At 36.4% G+C, this 13947-nt stretch overlaps 1 protein-coding gene across 1 annotated transcript in view; it reads left to right on the top strand.

The window, feature by feature from the left end:
- The window catches only part of TMTC1 (transmembrane O-mannosyltransferase targeting cadherins 1), a 342295-nt gene that overhangs the window by 189785 nt on the left and 138563 nt on the right, over positions 1-13947 (top strand). The window lies entirely within an intron of this gene.

The raw sequence follows: 13947 nt of genomic DNA, 5'->3' as shown, positions 1-13947 counted from the left end.
TAATGCTCAGTGAATCATAGACCTAAACAAAAAACTAAATAATACCATAAATTTGTTGAAGAAAATCTTTGTGACTTTGGGTTAAGCAAAGATTTCTTATATAGGACATGTAAAGCACAAACAGTAAAAGACAAAGTTGATAAATTGGGCTTTATTAAAATTAAAGACGTTTGCTCATCAAAAGATTACGTTAAGGAAATGAAGATGCAAACTACAAATGGGGAGAAAAATATTTGTAAGACATATATCTATAAAGGACTTGTATCTGGAATATTTAAAGAGTTCTTAAAACTCAAGAAGATAAATCATTCATTAAAAAAATGGGCAAGTCATTTTAAAAGTTATTTCACAAGAGAAGATATACTAAGGTTAAGAAACATATGCAGAGATACTCAGTATTGTTAGTCATTAGGGAAATTAAAATTAAAACCACAATGAGATACCATTCCATACCTATTGTAGGAATTATAATTAAAAAGATTCACAATACCATGTGTTGGACAGAATGTGGAGCAACTGGAACCCTCAAATATTACAGGTGGGAATGAAGAATGCTTTCGCCGAGTTGGAAAATTTTGGCAATTCTTGAAAACTTAAACATACAATTAAGCAATTTTACTCTTTAGTATCTACCGAAGAGAAGTGAAAATATATGCCAACACAAAATTCTTATACATAAAGGTTCACAGTGACTTTATTCATGATAACCAGAAACAACCTAATGACCTCAGTTATAAATGGATAATCTTAATGTGGAAAATTCTTTAGAAATTTAAAGGAACAAACTACTGATACATGAAACAATGCCAGTGAATCTCAAATACATCCTGTTAAGTGAAAGAAACCAGACATATAAGACTCCATGGTATATGATTCCATTCATATAAAATTCTAGAAAAGGAGAATTATAGTGACAGAAAGTAACGGAATCAGCACTTGTCTGCATGTGGGGGTGGAGATTGTCTATAAAGTGACATAAGGGAAGTTTTGGGGTGCTAGACACTCTAAATTTTGATTGTGGAGGGGTTCCAGGACTATATACATTTATCAAAGCTCACCAAAATGTGCACTTAAAATGGATGAATGCTATTGTATGTAAACTATACCTCAGTAAAGCTTAAAAGAAATGTTAAAGCCAGTAGAATACCAATAAATTAAAGGCTGGAATGAATGCAAAACTGAAATTTCAATACAAAACACAATATGTGTTCCTGAAAATTTAGTGAAATCATTTTTGAAATGATTAAAACTCCTTATTTTAAAGGACCCCTGTTATTAATCTTTCTATAAATTAATTTTAGCAAGGATGATGTGAATAACCATTCTTAAGAAACTCTGGCATGCCGGTTAGTTACACAAGCTTGAGCTCAGATTTCACCTTCTCAGTGAGATCTACCATGACCAACCTATTTAAGATGCCCCCTCCACCCCACTCCCTACAGCCCTTTTACTTGTTTGTTTTTCACTATACTTACTAGTTTCGAAAAGACTATATAATTGATTTTTCATTTAATGTCAGGTTTCTCCAACTGGAATGTAAGCCCCATGAGGAAAGCGTTTTTTTGTTTTTCTGTTTTGTTTACTGCTATATCTCAAGTACTAAGAGCTTGACAATTGGCATATATTATTTAATAAAACTACAAGAAGTTAGTAATTCTATTCAACTGGTTTTGGTATGCAGAATCTTTTTCTTTTTAAGCAAACTATATGTAACCTATAAAAGCACCGTACTCAATAGCAGCATGAAATGTTTTGGGGCAGATAAGTTCATTTTACATCTGGCCTCAGCTGATGGCTTGGAACTTCTGCTGTATTGCAGTTAATCTGCAGGAGGATATGTAATGTAACATAATGGCACGCTGGATTGGTATGTCATTAAGAGTTTTCCTTGACTTCATCCCAAATAATTAAGGAGAGTGGTGAGTCCCCACAGGCTGTCATCTCAGTCAGTATGTTAAATATGGACCTTTTTGATGGCAGTAGACCTCACATACAGGCAAGCCTTGCCCCTCCCTGGAGTATCTTTGATAATATGATGAATGAATGGAAATTTCCTCCTTCAAAGGCTGTTAATCTTTTACTTGCATGGAATTTGTTTCAAAATCTCTTTAATGCACCATGAAAAGATTAGCAAAGCATTCCAGCTGTGGTAATAGTAAGATTAGTCCTTCTCTGGTGGTTTTCATCTTGAAAATTCTTTGCAAACATTAACTAAAGCCTCCTGCAATTCTCGGAGGCCATTTACACTCTACGTTTTCTTCTTTTGGAGATCAGAAACAGTGGTTTGGCTTTTAGCTCATGATTTCGTGGCCAGGCCTCTCTCTCTTCTTGATCTGCTTACACACTGGAAGGAAGATGGGAATTAGGCCAATTCTCCTGCTAGTTCTTGAAGTGGTGATGATCCTATTTTGTTTGTGTGTGTGTGTGCTAAGATTAGTTAAGGGGCCCTGGTGGTACAGTGGTTAAGCGCTTGGCTGCTAACCGAAAGGTTACTGGTTTGAACTAGCCAACATCTCCCCAGGAGAAAGACCTGATTAGGATGATCACTCTGTTGGAATTTATGTACAGTAGAGATAAAGGGTATTTAAGCCAAAGGCTGATTATTCCATTCTCTTCTATGAATAGTAGATGTTTATACCCCAGGAAGACCATAGGCTGAAAATGCACTCAGGTTTTTTTTTATGACTCTTACAGACTTTATGTCAGACTAGGCTGTTGACTTGCAATAAATAGTGACATAAATCAGGAAAGTAGCCAGCCTAATTTGGACTGTTTAGCGGAGTTAATACCATTGGCTCTATTCTTTATAGTTCCTCATTTCACATGTCCTCTGATGTGGCTTCCCTTCCTTCCAGAGGAAATGCCACTAAATTATATTTGAGAGTAATTTATTTGGAACTGGTTATTTATTATATGAATGTGTTTGTCATTTATTATATGAATATATTACAAGGTGTCTTGAGATTTTAAGATATTTTTAGACCTTCTGAAACCTTGTATTATAGTTTCAAATGGAATATCTGAGGGAAAAGGAGGGGGGTTAATGATAACTGACTTTCTTACTAATGGCCTCAACAATGAGATGTCTTTTGAGGATAGATTTTAGGTTGTAAAGGCTCCCCCACCTCAAGTATGGGCTTTGAGGGATTAGTAGTAGTAGTTACATTTTTGTCTCAATCTGTGTATTCACTCACACTCTCCCACATCATTCCATTGTAACCAATATAAAGCATAGACTATAGATTGGAACATGGGGAAAAGGCTAAATTCTCAGGTTTTCTTAGGAGTGAATTTGCAACTTGACCAATGGAATTGTCATTAGTGACCACTTGGTGTAAATGGAGCAGTGGAGGTAAGGGTGGAGCTAATGCACCTCCACCCTTAGGGAGGTGGCTGTGTTTATCTTAGGGATCTCCTTTCATACTTGTTCTCAGCCCTGCTCTTGATGCACCTTCATATTCATCCATATTGTATGTCTGCATCAATCTACTCACCAAAAGAGCTAACAGATCATCTAATGGACAAACAGATTGTTAAAATAAGATCTCTCTTTAATTAAAACTTCCACATAGCTCAACAAGAAGGTAAGATTAGAATGAGGACCACTATTGTAAAATGATTATTTGCTTATTGACATCCTTACCTCATTTCAAAAAGGGCTTGGAACAGCTTATGGAAATGAATATAGTTCAATAGGATAGACAAGGCATTGTCAAACTTTTTTGTAAAGGACCAGATAAAAAATATTTGATGCTTTGCTGGCTATACATTTTCTGTCACAACTGTTTAACTCTGCCATTTAGTATGAATTAGCTGACTCCTGGGCTAGACCATTGGACCAGCATAGACCCATACAGTTGAACTGAACATACTTTTAGATTTCTGAAACTTATTTTGCATTTAACTTAGCCAAATAATAGGTTGAATTATTATTATGGCACATAGATCACTATGAAATACCTCTTTTAAATTCCACAGTGAGCCATTATGAACTTGATGGAATAAGCACCATGTTTTAATATACAAATGGTAAAGTAAAATTAAAGGGCTCCTATCTCCATTTTGTACAAATAACCAGGCTTAAAAAACTAAATCCAGTTGACTGCCTTTTTTGATTCTATTTCAAGATACAATCATGCTGTATATGATCAAAAAATATTTATATAGATACTGAAAGTTCATTCTGCTCCCCATCTCCCACCTCCCTTTATTTCCCACCTTGAGGGATAGGGGAGTGTGTTTAAATTCCTGACCTAAGACCACATAGTAGTAGATACTTTCAGATTTTTGATGCTTGCATGTATTGTGGAAGTAGCTATGTTCAAATGTAACCAAAGGGCAGAATCATAACATAAAAATTCTCTGTTAAATAAGCATATTTTTTAAGAGAAAGAAAATATTGGCAAATATTACTGACTTATTTATAAATGAATAGTTAGGGTGATCACCAAAAATTCCAAATTATAGATTTATTATAGGTGCCTTTGAAGATGTTTGAAGTTGAGCAAAAATAGACACGATATAAGAAAGGAATTATTTTCTTTTATTGTTGTTGTTCTTAAAACCTCTTACTTCCATTGTTGGATTTCTCCATTCTCCTCCATGATGGGGACTGGAACAAAATGGACACTAGAAGTGCAGATTTTTATCTGACAGTCAGACACCCTTGAGCAAAGTCTTCCCAAAGGGTTCCTTTTTGTCAACTATTAATCTATCGCCTGTGAAGTTAGTATTCTATTTTGGATCTGATCCTCATGCAAGTCCTTTTTCCTAAGGGTATGTGTAATACAGAGTTCCGTTGCACCTGGAACGCTCTGCTTGTCTTTTGATCTAGGCCTGGCGGGAGTTTTTCTACATCCTTAAATCATTTGTTTTATTCTTTGCCTTCACAGGGCAACCTTCATTTTCTCAAGCCACACTGTTTAATAAGAACACTACTTCCCTGCCTTTCTGATGTTTAGAACTTAGTTGGAAGACTCACTAAATTTATTAATGGAAGAATTAGCTAATGGTGTTATAGAAAAAGGATTTTTCAGACATTACTCACAGCTTGCTTCCTTTTCTTGACTATACTTCATGATTTTCAGCAAGATTTCATAGCCTGTATTATTTGCTTTTACTAAGAATAATTGCTACCTCTTGAGTGGCAATCTCAATTTTTAACACTTGTTATTATTTTTCTTAACTTAATCATTCATGCTTTTATAAAAACAACTCATTACCACTTAGCTTTATGGTGCTTCTGATTTTTTTTTAAACTCTTAAAAAGGTCAAAAGACATTTTTTGTAACTCCATTCTGCCCTTCCTGTTCCTATTCAGGACATGAAATTTCTATTTAAAGGAGCACACCCTTGCCGTTTGTTCTGAGAATAATATGAAATGTGTAATTAGGACTCCCAGAAGTAAAGGCAACAAAAAGAAGTCTCTGTAAACTGAAAGCCCATTGAAAATGACTTATTGTATTGGGAAATACAAACGAGACTGCAGTGATTAATTTCTAGATTTTCTAGGTGGTTCTCTGTAAGTACAGTGCTGGAAGAGGCTATAATGAGATGGTGAATGAGATAAATACAACTTGGAGAAAATTACTACTTCCCTACTCTCCGAAAAACCTAAAATTCTCTATATTTACACATGCTTTGCCTAGAACTGCTGATCTTTCAGTTAGCAGCCAAGAGCTTAACCACTGTGCCACTGAGACTCCTTGCCTGAAGAGGTAGCACAGAGTGTTAGAAAGAAAGCAAGTTTGTAGTAGAAGCTTTAATGTTTATATATCTGTATTATTATACATGAAAACTTTGATGACTATTAAAGTCTTCAATTTTCTTTTTCACCTGAAATATAATAAGAATAAATGAAATAACATATATGGTACTTGGAGACATTCAGGAAGGAACCAAACCCGTTGCCGTTGAGTCCATTCCGACTCATAGCGACCCTATAGGGCAGAGTAGAACTGCCACATAGGGTTTCCAGGGAGCAGCTGGTGGATTCGAACTGCCGACCTTTTGCTTAGCAGCCATAGCTCTTAACCACTGCACCACCAGCGCTCCTCAGGAAGGAAAGTACTGTATAACACATCTCAACACAGATGTCTTAAACTTATCCTGTCCAAAATTGAACTCCCATACTAACTTCATCAGTCTGTTTCCCCAATACTGTTTTACATCTCAGTTCATTTTACTAATTGCTCAAGCTAAATTTCTTGGAGTTATTCTTATTCCTTCATTACTCTCCAGTCCGTCAATAAATCCTGTCAATTGTACTTTCAAAATATGTATGGAATCTTCTCACCACCTTCACTGCTCTCAACCTGGCCCAAGCCACCATCATCTCTCCTGGATTATTGCAATAGCGGCCTAACTAGTCTTCCTACTCTACCTTTGTGCCAATGGCCTAGTCTACTCTCAACACAGTGGAATGATTCTTTAAAAATGTGAGTGAGAAAAAGCATTTGATGACATCCAACACCTTTTCTTGATGAAAACCCTAAAGAAGATTGGAATTGAAGGGAAATTCCTCAGTATGATTCAGGGCATATATGAAAAACCAACAGCCAACATTGTACTTAATGGAGAAAGACTGAGCACTTTCCCCTTGAAATCGAGAACAAGACAAGGGTGCCTGCTCTCACCACTTCTATTCAGTATTGTATTAGAAGCCCTAGCCATAACAATAAGACAAGAAAAAGAAATAAAAGGTATCTAGATTGGAAGAGAAGAAGTAAATTATCTTTATTCATGGATGATGTGACCTATACAGGCAGTTCCAGGGTTACAAACGTTTGACTTACATACAACCCGTAGTTACGAACTAACCCCGTAAAGCCTATTATATTAAAAATTCGAGGTATGTACAGTGGTTCATAATAACAAACAGGTGCTACTTTGTGATGTTCATCAAAAAGTTATTATTATTGCTGTATTATGTTAAAGATGTTTTAGTATATCTGGAAGTGTTTCTTTAATTTTTCTATGCATAGTAAGGTACATTGTATGCTATATACTAAGACAAACATTTTGACTAACTGACATTATGTATGAATTGTACTAACTGTTCCAACTTACATACAAATTCAACTTAAAGACAGACTTAGGAATGGAACTCATTCATAATCTGGGGACTGCCTGTATATAGAAAATCCCAAAGAGTCCAAGAAAACTTCTAGAGCTAATAGAGACATTTAGCAAATTTGCAGGGTACAAGATCAACAAACAAAAATCAGTTAGATTTCTATACACCAGAAATGAGAAATCTGAAAGGGAAACAAATCCATTTACAATAGCATCTAAGAGAATAAAATACCTAGGAATAAATCTAACCAGGGATGTGAAGAATTTATACAATGAAAACTATAAAACTGCTGAAAGAGATTAAAGAAGACTCAAATAAATGGAAAGATGCTCCATGTTTATGGACTGGAAGACTTAATATTATTAAGATGTCAGTACTACTCAAAATGATCTATAGATTCAACACTATCCCAATCAAAATTCCAGAAATAGAAAAGAACAATCCTCAACTTCATATGGAATGACAGGAGGCCCCAAATAGCTAAAACAATGTCAAAAGAGAAGAACAAAGTAGGAGGACTCAAACTTCCTGATTTTAAAACATACTATACAGATACAGTAATCAAAACATCTTGGTACTGGTATAACAATAGACACATAGACCAATGGAATAGAATTGAGAGTCCAGAAATAAACCCATACATCTGTGGTCAACTGATTTTTAACAAGAGTGCTAAGTCTTGTCATTTATTGAAGAGCCTGTTCAATAAATGGTGCTTGGAAAATTAGATTTCCACATGCATAAAAATAAGACAGGATCCGTGCTAAAACCAGAATGAGATACCATTTCATTCCTACTAGGATGGCTAAGATTAAAAAACAAAACAGAAAATAACAAATGTTGGCAAAGATGTGGGGGAATTGGTCACTATGAGTCAGAATCAACTTGACAGTAATGGGTTTTTTTTGTTTGTTTGTTTGGATCCATTGCTGGTGAGAATGCAAGATGGTACAGCCATTATGGAAAACAGGGTGGTGGGTCCTCAAAAAACTAAAAATAGAACTACCATATGACCCAGCAATTCCACTCCTAGGTACACAGCCAAAAGACTTGAAGCAAAGACTCAAATAAAGACTTCTACACCAATGGTCATTGCAGCACTATTCACAATAGCCAAAAGATAGAAACAACCTAAATGCCAATCAGCAGATGAATAGATAAACAAAATGTGGTACATACATACAATGGAATAGTACTCGGCTAGTAGGAGAAATGAAGTCTTGATGCATGCTACAGTATAGATGAAGCTTGAAGACATTGTGCTTAGCGAAATAAGCCAGTCACAAAAGTACAGATATTGTATGACCTCACTTATATAAAAAAACAAGAAAAGGCAAATGTATAGAGACCAAAGTTTATTAGTGGTTACCAGGGGCAAGAGGGAGGGGGGAAGGAGAGGTTAACGGTGATGGGAATATCACATTGATCAAGGGTAGGGTTGCATAATCGATTATTGTAATTGCTGTAAATAAGTTGTACACCTTTCAAAAGTTGAATTGGCAAAAGTTGTGTGATATATTTACAACAATGACAGAAAAAAAAAAGGTAGCTATTCAGGCTCCTTATGTACAACAAAATTGGTTTGGAGGTCCAAGGTCATGGTTTCATGGGACATACCAGTTAATTGGCCTAATAATGTGTTTAATGCTTTGTTCTGCCTCCTAGTTCGTTGTGTAGTGCTTGGGGTCTTAAAAGCTTGTGTATGGCCATCCAAGGCACAACAATTGGTCTCTGTTCACCTGGAGCAACAGATGGAGAAGGGGAATCAGGAATAGGAGGAGGTTATAGAATGTGTAGCTAGTTGCCTCCATGAACAATGGCCTCCTTTGCCATGAGACCAGAAGAGCTGGATGGTGCCCAGCTACCATTACTGGACATTTTGATCGAAGATTCCCTAGAAGAATCCTGGTCAAAGTGGGGGAAATGCAAAACAATTTCAAATTCTCGTGGACTCTAGGCTTTCTGGAGCCATGGAGGATGGATGAACCCCTGAAACTATTGCCTGAGATAATCTTTATGTTCTTTTAAGGACTATCTATATGGGATCAAAGTGACAACAGCAACTGGAAAGATTAGATAGGAACCTTAGGGGGCAGTGAGTTTGTGTTAATGAGGGAGGAACAACTCAGAAAAGGAAGGTGAGGATGGTGGTACAACTCAAAGAAAGTAATCAGCGTCACTAAATTGTACATATAGAAACTGTTGAATTGGTGTCCATTTTGCTGTGTATATTCTCATTAACAGCAACAAAATAAATTTAATTAAAAAAAAGTAAGATCATGTCCCTCTTTTGCTTAAAATATTCCAGTGGTTCCTCATTACTCTCAGGGTAGAAGTCAAAATCTCTATAATAGCCTAAAAGGTCCTACAAGATCCTCAACCCCTCTGTCTCCTCATTACCTCTCCTGTTCTTTCCCTGACCTCATTTCCTACTACTCAGGACCTTGCTCATTCAGCATTAGTCACACTGGCCTCCGTGCTGTTCCTTGAAACACAGCAGCATAGTCTTGCTTTAGGGCCTTTCCTCTTTCTTCTGCCTGAGACAGTGTTCTCCCAGATTGCCTTATGGCTGATTACTTCATCTCCTTCAAGTCTTTGCTTAATTGTCACTTTCCCAAGGAGGCTTACCCTGACCATCTTGTTTCGAATTGCAACCTACGTTATGCCCATCATATACTCTAGATACCCCTCACCAGGTTCTGTTCCCCAGGAAAAGCAGGGATTCTCTTTCCTTTTTTTGTCTGTTTTGTTCACTGATGTATTCCAAAGACCCTAGAACATGATGCTGATGTAGTATTTTTGAAGGTAAAGAGTAAGGTAAGCTGGAAAATGTTTAAACAATGCCCAAGAACAAAGAATTAAGAAAATGCTTCGACAGTGCCTGTCAAAGTCCATTTATCCACCCACCTTCACATGCCTAAGTCAATATTTCTCAAAGTATGTTACAAGAACACTGATTCTGCAAAAAGTCCCTAAAAAGGGGGCTTTTAAAAAATACAAATAAATTTTAGAAATGCCATTTACTACATATCACTTTTGGAAACTTACAAGGCTTAGAGCACAGAAGGACTCTTTGAAGTTCTCCAGTAAAAAAAAAAAAAACCCCACTGCCGTTGAATCAATTCCAACTCATGGCAACCTTATAGGACAGGATAGAACTGCCCCATAGCATTTCCAAGGCTGTATTTTTTTTTTTAATTGTTGTGCTTTAAGTGGAAGTTTACAATTCAAGTTAGTCTCACATACAAAAATTTATACATACATTGTTATGTGACCCTTGTTGCTCTCCCTATAAGTTTATTAAGAAAATGTTCTGCATCCCACTTTGGTGAGTGGTGTCTGTGGTCTTAAAAGCTAGCGAGTGGCCATCTAAGATGCATCAATTGGTCCCAACCCACCTGGAGCAAAGGAGAATGAAGAACACCATAGACACAAGGAAAGTATTAGCCCAAGAGACAGAAAGGGCCACATAAACCAGAGCCTGAAACCAGAAGAAATAGATGGTGCCTGGCTGCCACCAAAGACCACCCTGACAGGGAACACAAAGAGTGTTGGAAGCAGACTGCCACATCTTTCCCTCACGGAGTGACTGGTGGGTTCAAATTGCTGATCGTTCAGTTGGCAGCTGAGTGACCACTGTGCCACCAGTGTTCCTGAACCTAGAGTAGTGCCTGGAAAATACAAAAATATGGAAGTGATTGACTGCTATATTCTTTAAGTGGTTGCTTGTAAGTACAATGCCTAAAGAGACTATATGTTGAATGAATGAATAATCAGTGACCACGTTTTCCAAGAGAACCATTGCTGAGGATGGGAAAGTTTTCAAAAGTACTTCAAGAAGATAAATGAATTGGGGGAAAATATCTAGTAGTACCCTCTAACATCTGCTTACCCCTTGTCCTTTCTATGTCTCTCTTAGGCAGAGGCCAGGGATCTGAGGGGATGACCAGTCACAGTTAGCAGCTGCATATACAGCTGTGTAGTAGAGATGGAAAATCATCTTCAAAGCCAGCAAATTATTTAGAGACAAGCAGAAGAAATTTTTTTTGGAAATAGATATATGTGTAAGATAATGCATTTGGAAAGGGAAAGTCTAATAGAAAACAATAAGACAAAGTATTTAATCCAACATTAATCGAGCACTCCCTAGTCCCAAAAAATATGCTGAGTGTGGAGAATAAAGGTAGAATAAGACCTGATAGTTGAATTCAGGAGCTTGGTTTTCCATACTTCCATTTCATCCACCTCACTTCTGAATTATTTTTCTAAACACAGATATTATCTAAACATCTCTCTCATCTGCCAAGAAAACTTCCTCATCTCAGACTTATTTTTACTGGAGCCAAGACTGCACAGATGGATGACTTAGTAAAGTTCTCTAAATGTATAAATTTTTTACATGGAAAATGGCAATCAGCTATTCTTCATCTCTACCCAGGGCAGAACAGCAGAAAATGTATTTAAAATGTAGCATGGAGGATATAGCTGAGATACAGGAAAATTTTTCTGTTTGTCAGACTCTGAGATGGTTTTCTATGACAGGTTATAGAAACTCTGAAGGTGGAAACTTTTATTTTTAATTTCATTCTGACGGAGCAGTTTATACCAGCATTTCTCAAAATATGTTCCAGCATAATACGGGCCACTAAGGAAGGTTACTGTAAGTAAAGATTTTGTTGCTAAATGCATTTCAGAAATACTCGGTTTTAAAAAGTTAAACATACTTCTTTACTGGAGAACTTCAAAGAGTCCTTCTGTGCTCTAAGCCTTGTAAGTTTCCAAAAGTGATATGTAGTAAATGGCATTTCTAAAATTTATTTGTATTTTTTAAAAGCCCCCTTTTTAGGGACTTTTTGCAGAATCAGTGTTCTTGTAACATACTTTGAGAAATATTGACTTAGGCATGTGAAGGTGGGTGGATAAATGGACTTTGATAGGCACTGTCGAAGCATTTTCTTAATTCTTTGTTCTTGGGCATTGTTTAAACATTTTCCAGCTTACCTTACTCTTTACCTTCAAAAATACTACATCAGCATCAACAACAAGAGAATCTTTGTTGAATCATCCCTTTAGCAATAGCATCAGAAAAGGATTCCTTTGAAACCTTTTCTTTTAAAGTTATAGCTGCCAGGCAGTAAACAAGTGAAAGATAAAACCTAGAAACAGATTCATGGAACCTGGTTTTTCATTGTATCCAGGCTGTAATTAGAAATACATAGGTGAATTTTGCTACAAAAATGACTGTGACTGTTAAAACTCATGATGGGATGAGGGGAAGTACAAGGCCATCCATAACATGTTATAGTTCGGAGAGGTGAGTATCACCTAGAGTAGCTTATTCATCAGTACATTAAGTTGCAGTTTCCAAAGTGAGACCAAAGTGTCATAACACGTATCTCTCCACATATAGTTTTCCTTGTTACTGGAATAGGTTAGAAATTATATCTTCACCTACTTTATTGATTCAGAAGGAGGCACTTCACAGATTACTGTGTTCCTTACCTGAGTAGAAAGTGAGCTGTTTCTGCCTCAGAATGTTGTTAACCTTCTCCTCAGAGAGACCTGTCATGGAAAGTTCTTGTAGGAGATCTGGAGGACAGAGAAAGGACTTCTCTGAGCTTCATTATAAAATAAAAGGTTACGCTTTTGGCGCAGTTTCATCTAAAACTTGCTTTCATTTTTATATCCCCCCTGGCTGTATTTGCCAAAGGCCACCATGTTTACAAAGGACCTGGTGATTTTAAATAGCTAGATTGGCTTAGTCGGTTTGCAACCCCAGCACTCTGACATTTGCTATTAAAAAGTGCTTAATTGGGAAGAACATGTATTAATTTTACCTCCCTGGCATTGCCTTGAAAATTCTCTCCATTCTAGTGTACCACAGTCCCTTTTGATTTGGATGACTTTGACAAACAAACTCCAGTCTCCTGTCTGTCGTAGAATTAGATCCTCATTCTGATAGTAATATTCACGTGGGAATAATTTGATGCCTACATTAGCTGGAGAAACACTATCGCCCTTTTACTGTCTAAACCAATTTTTTTTTCCTACTGCCTTGTAAGAATTTTCTAAGAAAAAAAATGACTCCCATTTTAGGTCGAGTTCTTACTTTTATCTTTGTAACAAGCCTCATATAAATCATATAAAGTTTCCTCTCATCCGCACTTCATAGATTTAGGTTGTTGCCATTTAGTGGAAAACTACCCTTTTATGCGCATATCGTGCATGTTTTGCAGCAGTAAAAATAGGTATGTGAGTGTCTGAAGTTGGAAAATTACAATTATCTGATATCATTTTAAAACACAGGACATTTGTCTCCATTGTTCACTATATTTCACCAGTCCATTAAATTTTCCCTTTTAAGCTGTAGTAGATAGGTTGCTTGAATGCAGTTAAATGTGAGGGAAGAGCACTATTTAATCACGTGAGTTATTTGTAGAAAGAGCTTTTTAACCTCTTCTTAAGAAGCAAAATGATCTATGACACTTTTAGCACCATACAACAAATTTTGATTATAGATGACATTTTAAGTTTAGATGAGTACATTGATAGATAACAGGTATCAAATCCACTATTAATAGTAGTTCTCCACCAGAGGGAGGAAGAAGGAAGGAGTCTTAGCTTAAGGAGCAATGAGCTTCTGTTAAGGGTGATGAAAAAATTTGGAAACAAATAGTGATAATAGTTGCACAATGTGATGAACGTAATTAATGTTACCAAGTTGTTAAAAAAAAATGTTGGAATGGCAAATGTTTTGTTATGTATATACTTACCACCCAAAAAAAAGCTCTTTTTTTCCTAGAAGCTTTGTTCTACAGTTAAATCTCTCACTTTTTTTTTTTAGCTGTTAAGATACAGGCTTACTGAATTTG

Source organism: Trichechus manatus, unplaced genomic scaffold (assembly GCF_000243295.1).
Source record: "Trichechus manatus latirostris isolate Lorelei unplaced genomic scaffold, TriManLat1.0 scaffold00112, whole genome shotgun sequence".
Lineage (NCBI taxonomy): Eukaryota > Metazoa > Chordata > Mammalia > Sirenia > Trichechidae > Trichechus > Trichechus manatus.
This window is presented reverse-complemented; position numbering and strand designations above follow the sequence as displayed.